This window comes from Cebus imitator, unplaced genomic scaffold, assembly GCF_001604975.1.
Source record: "Cebus imitator isolate Cc_AM_T3 unplaced genomic scaffold, Cebus_imitator-1.0 Scaffold399, whole genome shotgun sequence".
Lineage (NCBI taxonomy): Eukaryota > Metazoa > Chordata > Mammalia > Primates > Cebidae > Cebus > Cebus imitator.
This window is the reverse complement of record NW_016107714.1, coordinates 152657-160585: the sequence shown is the minus strand read 5'-3', so window position 1 is coordinate 160585 and position 7929 is coordinate 152657. Positions and strand designations below refer to the sequence as shown.

At 49.0% G+C, this 7929-nt stretch overlaps 1 protein-coding gene and 1 pseudogene across 1 annotated transcript in view; both read right to left on the bottom strand.

Annotated features, from left to right (window-relative positions):
* Positions 1-5278, bottom strand: part of ACTG2 (actin gamma 2, smooth muscle) — a 26796-nt gene extending 21518 nt beyond the window's left edge. Inside the window, exon 1 of the mRNA XM_017508684.2 lies at positions 5174-5278. The gene's annotated coding sequence lies outside the window, so the exon portion shown is untranslated. The remainder of the gene's footprint in view (positions 1-5173) is intronic.
* A 1173-nt stretch (positions 5279-6451) lies between these two features.
* Positions 6452-7929, bottom strand: part of LOC119468236 — a 12845-nt pseudogene continuing 11367 nt past the window's right edge.

The following is a 7929-nucleotide window of genomic DNA, read 5'->3' as shown; positions in this document are numbered from 1 at the left end:
AGTAGAGACGGGGTTTCACCATGTTGACCAGGATGGTCTCGATCTCTTGACCTCGTGATCCACCCGCCTCGGCCTCCCACAGTGCTGGGATTACAGGCTTGAGCCACCGCGCCCGGCCCCTGGGTTTACTTTTACAGCCCCAACACCTAACTGGCTGTTTAACACATAGACGGCGCTATGGCCTGAATGTTTGTCCCCTTCAAAACTCATGTTGAAATTTAGTGACCTATTTTAACAGGAGGGCTCTGCCCTCTTGAATGGATTAATGACCTCCTCAGGAATTTATGTATATATATATATATATATATGGGCTAATTTGGTCCCTTCTTGCTCTCTCTTGCCCTTCTGCCACATGAGGGCACAGCAACAAGGCGCCATCTTGGAAGCAGACTCTGGGCTCTCACCAGACGGACACTGAATCTGCTGGTGTCTTGATCTTGGACTTCCCAGCCTCCAGAACTTTGAGAAATAAATTTCTGTTGTTTATAAATAACCCAGTCTCACATATTCTGTAGTAGCAGCAAACATGGATTAAGACAGTAGGTGTTCAATAAATGCTGAATGACAATCTCGCCATATGAGGGTCCCCCTCCCACAGCTGGTGTGCGCTGCCCCTAGGATCCGCAAGTCCCCACTCTCCAGCCTCATGATGGTTCCATCACAAGGGCCTGACTTACAGTCACATGGCACAGTTTTCTCACCAAGCTGGCCAGTGAACGGCAGTGTTGCCCTGTTCTAGCAGGTGGTCCACCTTGAGGGAAAAGCAACCGCCAAAGTGAGGAAGTAGCCAAAGAGGCAAAGCTGTACTCCGTGATTGTCTCCCTCTAGGGTCCCCTCAGCGTCCCTCTCTCCTGTGTAACTTGCAGTTTAAGCCTGTCTGGCTTTTCAATGAGCCCTTTTGTCTCTCTCCCCAACCTCACTCTGGCATTTCCCACACACAGAAAGAGAGAGAGTCTGGGACTTTGTTTCCAATGCAGAGCAGCAGCTGAGACAAGCCACAAGGCGACTTGAAGCTGTCAACAACGCTGTTCTGCAGCACTTGAGGCGGCTTGGAGTCCACTGTTTTGAAGGCAAAACCCAGCGCAAAGTGAGGGTAGGGAAAGCAGGGGAGGGCTGGTGGAGCTGAGCTTCTAAAGGGCCCCACGCTGCTCTGGGAAGGAGTTTACCCTGGAGCTAGACTCCTGGACCGTCTCTGCCAGGAGAAATTCTAAACTTTCCTCAGCTGCTTTCTGGTAATTTGTGGCTAGACTCGAGCATGTCAGCTGAACCAGGGCCAAAGTCACTGTGGTTTCCTGGGGTCACAACCGCTTCATGCTGGCAGGGAGCAGAGAGAGTTGTTCTAGCTCTTTCAGCATGAACGACAGCTGGGCTTCATTGAAGCTCGCACTGACTCAGGAATGAAGCTTTTATTCCCCTTGCCCCAAAGGTGGCCAGAAACCAAAGACAAAATGAGTGCAAGTCATTTGCTCATTCACCTGTCTCCCTGGCCACCCCAAACTCAATGTGAGGGCAGAGCTGTTAAAATCCACCCTCCCCAGCACCTGCAAGGAGACAAGTTTGGCTCTGGAACTCCTCTCACTGCTCCTTCCTTTACCCTCTTCTCCCTCCTGGCACCCCCTTCCACAGCCCAGTCCCTTCGTCCTTTCCTGGGCCTTAGTTTCCTCCACTAGAAAATGGAAATGATGGTGTCTATCTCACAAGATAATGGAATGGAAATGAAGGTGCCACAGACACTGTAAATCAGGGTAGGCAAACTCTGCCTGTTTCTGTATTACCCATATCTCAGAATGTTTTTATTCTTTTTCTTTCTTTCATTCTTTTTTTTTTTTTTTTTTTTTTTTTGTCTTTCCTTTTTTTTTTTTTTTTTTTTTTTTTTTTTTTTTTTTTTTTTTTGAGAGATAGGGCCTCACTCTGTCATGTAGGCATTGAGTGCAGCGGCACCATCCAGCTCACTGCAGGCTTGAATTCCTGAGCTCAAGGATCCTTTCTCCTCAGCCTCCCTAGTAGCTGGGATGGCAGGCATGTGGCTGGCATGGCCACTACATTCTACTAATCTCAAAAAAATTTTTTGTAGAGACAGGGTCTTGCTATGTTGCCCAGGCTGGTCTCAAACTCCTGGCCTCAAGTGGTCCTCCCAAAGTGTTGAGATTACAGGTGGGAGCCACTGCGCCCAGCCCTATATGTTCAAATGGTTGAGAAAAAAGCAAAAGATGAATAATATTTCATGATCCATGGAGATTATATGACATTCAAATCTCAGAGTCGAATAAATAAAGTTTTACCGAAACACAGCCACACCCATTCACTTTCATATTATCTATGGCTGCTTTTGTTGCAACGATAGAATTGAGCCCTTGTGACAGAGACCTTCAGGCTCTGAAAGCCTAAAATATTTACCATCTGGGCCTCTACAGAAAAAGTTTCTCAACCCCTGTCGTCAAGGGCTGCAAAGAATAATAATTCTTATTAATCTTTCTTACTCTTCTCCATCAAAACTTGCTCCCAGGATGAAGCCTGTCATATTGAAAGGAAGTGAATGATCCATTTCACACATCAATGACTATTGAAAATTGAATTTATGTCAGTTCTCAAAGACATTTTCATTCTGACAGAAAATGTTAAGCCTAAAAGGAAGGCCTGTGCGATGATGAGATTTCAAACAATAGTTGGGGACAAGTTTTTGGGTGAGAGCTTCAAGTGTCATGTAAGCAGCTGCCTCTCTGCCTTTCATTATTTGCCTACACATATATACAAACCATCAGAAACCCTGGCAGGGAGAAATCATCTATGAAAAACACTGCCATGGTGGAAAACTCTAAAAGCCCCTCTAATTAACTTTGGGGTATCGTCACTGGGTTCATACACACACATGAGTTCAATTAAACACAACTCTGCTGAGTAATATTTTGGATCCTCCAGCATTTGTCGTGGATGCCCTCTCTTCTGGCTGTTACCCAGACTCCCATTCACTCCCTTGGCTCCACTCCTATCCAGACCCCTCTCTTGCGCTCTAGACCTGCAGAGCCTGCTGTGTATCTGCCCCTCAACCCACCAGCACCCCAACTCCACACCTTTAGGGCTGCTTTCCTCATCACCAGCCTCTGCCTGGAGCTGCCCTCAGAGACTCCCACCACCCACCCTGTGCCCACGCCCTATGCCCTGGTGCCACCCTCTTCACTCCCAACCTATCACCAGCCTCTCTTACTTCTATCTCCACACCACTCATGCCACCAGCTCGGGACCACCACATGGTGCAGTAGCACTCTTGCCCTGTTCCAGTCCACTCTCCTTATAGCTGCCAAAGCAGCCCCTTCAACAGACACCCTCTAGAAAACCCTTCTGTGGCTCCCCATAGCCTGATCCTTCAGAGTCTAAAGCCTTTGTAATCCAACCCTGCTGACCTCTCTGAATTTAGTTTTATCTGATTCCTGCCTTGCCATCTAAATTCAGTGGAGTTGAGCCACCTGAGTCCCAAAAGCCATGCTTCCTCTTTACCAGGACTACCTTACTTCAGTACCCAGCTCAAGCACCTCTTCCTTCAGGAAGTCTTCCCTGATAACTCCTGGGCTGAGTGATGGGCTCCTTCTGGCCTTTACCCCTTTCATGTACTTATTTGCTCCATGGTTCTCATCTGTTTATCTGTCTCTTCCAGTAACTGCAGAAGCCCCTCCACTGTCCCTAAGGAGCAGGGATAGTGCCTGGTCCACAATAAGTGCTCAGTAAATGTTGGCAGAATGTGGAAGAGGAAAGAGGAAAGCTATCTCACCCCAAGGTCATGATGTCACACTGCCCTTCCTGTTTTCTCAGGCCTGGCATGTAGCATTTTACTGCTTATTGCACTTTCTCCAGGACCCATCCATCTGTCACAGGAAGCTCTGCCTATTTTCAGCCCAAGGGTTTGTATTAGAGTCCAAACCCACATTCAATAATCGAAGTGAGCACTTAGAGCCTCCCTGTACAGTGTCTTCCCAGACCAGCAGCCTCAGCATCACCTGGGAGCTTGTTAGAAATTCCCAGTTATCAGGCCTGATCTTGGCCTACTGGAATCAGAATATGGGGTGGGGAATAGGGCAATCTGTGTTTTAACAAGCCCTCCAGGTGATTCTTAAAGTTTGAGAACTCAGGTCGGGCCCTGACAGCCTTGAGCTGAGTGCTGTGTATATGCATTCTCTCATTTAATCCTCACACCATCGCCAAGTAGATATTATTCTTGCCCTCATTTTACAGGTGAGGAAACTGAGGTCGCTCAGTAACTTGGTTAGCCTGGCAGTTTGCCTTCAAGGCCTGCACTGCCACACCAGCCTGCCTCATCTGTGAAGAGATGCTAGTGAATTCTGATGCTGAACGTGGAAGTGGCCCCTTAGTCTCATCTTCCTCTTAATTCTTTGTGCATGTGTGTCTGTGTGTTGGGTGGGTTGTGGGGAGTAATGACATCCGTAAATTGTTTCGCAGTTGGGTGTGAGTCTTTTGGATGAGTGGCTGAATGTCTCTAGGCCTCAATAGCCTCATCAGAGAAGAATGAACTAGACGGGTTCCAAGTTCCTTCTACCCTAAAACCTCATGATGCTACAGGGCAAGTGGGATTTTCCCCATCCCCCAATGATCCTAGAGCCTTCAAGGACTGCAAAACCCCTCCATTCTCCTCAGTCAAGCACAAATCAAAAGACAGAGAAAGACCCACATGGGAACTGAAGAAAAGACCCTCCCACTCCCAGCACAGACATTTCAGGGACTAAACCGCTCACAGGCACCAGAACCACTGTTGGCTTTGACTCAAATATTCTGAAAAGAAGCTGTTTTTCTGCAAAGTATCTGATCCCCTAAAACAGCCTCCCAGACATTCTGACCCGAGACAAAGGACATCAGGGTGTGGATCTGCACTGGCCCTGAGGAGCAGGGCTAGTAGAATCTGCAGGCATTATATCCCACCAGTCCCCAGTCTGAGGCAGGGAGCACAGTTCCAAGCTGCCCCTGCCCCAGGATGTCCCATGGCCAGAGATGCCTTTTCCCAGCAGGCCACAGTATGCTCGCAGGTGCCACTGCCCACCAAGGGCCCTGGCGTGTGATCTGGACCAGCGTCACAGAAGCCAGGCCAATCTGAAGGCACCTCCCGCAACTAGGAGGCCAGGCAGCCCCGGAAAGGAAGAGACGGCAAAAGCCGTACAGTACTCACTGAGGGTATGAGAGGTTCTTCTCCCAGTGACTGAGGGCTGGTGTGTCTTTGGCGTGAATACCAGAGCAATATAAAACCCCAGAGGCGGATCTTCTTTAAACAAAGTCCCTAAAAAGGCCAGCTGACGGTGTGTTAGCAATATTACCATATAAGGTGGTTTTTTCAATAAATCGCCTTGGGGGTAGGGAAGGGGGGGTGGATAGAGTGAATTATCATTTGAAAAATGTATGCAAAAGGACTCAGTGGCAACAGCCCCGGTGCTGGTAGATTTGTTCCTTTTATGCTGCACTTGCATAAACAAAACTCACATCAGGCCTTATAAGCTTCCCAGAGTGAGACCAGATGCAGCTGTGCTCCTGGAGTGAGAACCATACCAAGAATGGCAGTGGGCCTCCTCTGTCCACACCTCTCTCCTCAGGCCCTGCCGCATGCTGCCCCTGGTCTGCCTGGGTGTCCCAGGCACTGTCCCCAAAACGGGTGCAATTGTGCCTTGTCTGGCACGAGCCTGGGACCAATGAAAGCTGAGGGGAAATGCCATCTGCACCCAGGAAAGAAATCCTGTGTGCCCTTCTCACCTGTTGCACCTTGCCACAAGCTCCTAACCCCTGGGCTGAATTCTCTGAGGGTCTCAGGACACCTTAAGCTTCCTGTGGAACTTCATTCTCTCTTGGCTCCTTCCTGGATTTCCTCTACCAGTCTCTAAATATAGAGAATTACAGACCTAGGGACCTGCTTCAGGATTGAGGCACACCTAACAAGACTCCCGGTCTATAGGATTTTCCACAGTCCTGTGGTTCTTGAGCTTCTACTTCTTCTTCTTCTTCTTTTTTTTTTTAATTAGACAGGGTCTCGCTCTTGAACTCCTGGGTTCAAGCAATCCTTCCGCCTTGGTCTCCCAAAGTTCTGGGATTGCAGGCGTGAGCCACCTTGCCCGGCTGGTTCTTGTTCTTCTTTGTGTAATTCATATACTCTCCTTAGGTAGCTAGTTCATTTCCCACATTATCAGCTACCAGTTCTGTGGTATTACTTTCAACTCCACCTTCCCATGGTGTCCATCCCTCACCCTGATCCAGACTAAAATGATCAATTGCCTATTGGACATCCCAATCCAGATGACTCTCCAGCTCTTTAAACTCATACTGTTTAAAACTGAACCCTTCTTACCTACCCTTAAAGCTGCTGTGCCTCCTGGGTTACCAACCTGTGAGTCAGTCCCCTCAGCCCTTTAAGCTAGAAGCCAGTCAGTCTAATCAGCCAGTTGAGAACCCTCTCTCTCCCTCATGCTCCCACAACCACCTGGGTGCCACAGCCTGGTGCTCTCCCCATCAGAAATGCCCTCAGTTCTGGGTCCTCCCCTCCATCCCTGCTGGCCTGCACTACCTCAGGCTCCACTCCTATATGGCCTGGAGTGGGGCACAGCTTCCTGACTGCGTTCCTGTTCCATCTTCAACACAGAGGTTCCCAAAGCACGGGTACCACCAGAACACAGCAACAGCATGACATGGCAGTGTGCTCACAATGCAGATTCTCAGGTATCACCTAGACCTACTGAATCAGAAACTCTGGGAGTGGGCCTCAGCCATCTCTGTTTCTCAAACTTTCCCCACCTGCTGCCCAGGATACCCCCACTTCCACAGAAGAAGCATGCTTTGCATACCTGCTAAGTGCACTGGGAGTTCCAGGTGGTTTGGGGTGGCCTGGTGCAATGGCTTGGTGCAGGTCTGGCTTCCTCAGTAACTGAAAATTGATGCAGGATGAGGTGTGAATGAGGAGTGTCCTCTGCTGAGACAGCCCAGAGGAAAGATTAAAAAAGGCTTTGCATGATGACCTGCAGTTGTTCCCTGTGGAGAAGGAACACTGTTGTCATTGTGAGGTTCATTTACTCATCATTTGACCACTGGCCTGTGTGTTTAGTGCTTAAGTGCCCTGTGGGAAGCTTCCTAAGCCTTTCAAGTTCCTGGAAAAGCCCTCACTGGGGATTCTGGAGGGAAGAGGACTCCCTTTCTGGAGCTGTGCTGCATAGAAGGCGGCAGTAGATGAGGTGTGAGCTGTCCCAGCATGGACAGAGAGCTCTCAGTGCCAACTGGCCAAGGCAGGTAGCTCAACACCAAGTGACAGGATCATAAGCCTCCATGTCTGATTCTCTCTTCTTGTGTGGGAATGAGGCCAGAGCAAGGACAGGGTGCCAATCTCCCTTGACCTGATCATGGGTCCAGAGGGGGCATCCATTCCCTTCTCCATGTAAGGGTTGCTTCACAGATGAGCTTTCTTCTAATCACTCAGCACCAAGGTCAGGGTGCAGATGGGAACACCTTGCCCTTATGGATAGTCACCTCTTAGTTGGCACAGCCAGCCGATAAACAACAAAAAGGCACTGGTTGTGATCTAGGCTCCAAACAGCCCAGAGACCAGAAAGCAGGGACTGAATAAACTGAATAAACTGAAGCTCTGAGGACATGCTTAGGGGGTGATCAGAGGTGGGGGAGGTTACATCAGGTACTCGGTTTTTTATATTTAACATTTTTTTCTGGTTTTAAAAATTCAATGCAAAAAATTCAAAAAATACAAAAATGTGGCCAGGCGTGGTGGCTCACGCCTGTAATCCCAGCACTTTGGGAGGCCAAGGTGGGCAGATCACGAGGTCAAGTGATCGAGACCATCCTGCCAACATGGTGAAATCCCATCTCTACTAAAAATACAAAAATTAGCTGGGCATGGTGGCACACTCCTGTGGTCCCAGCTACTCGGGAGGCTGA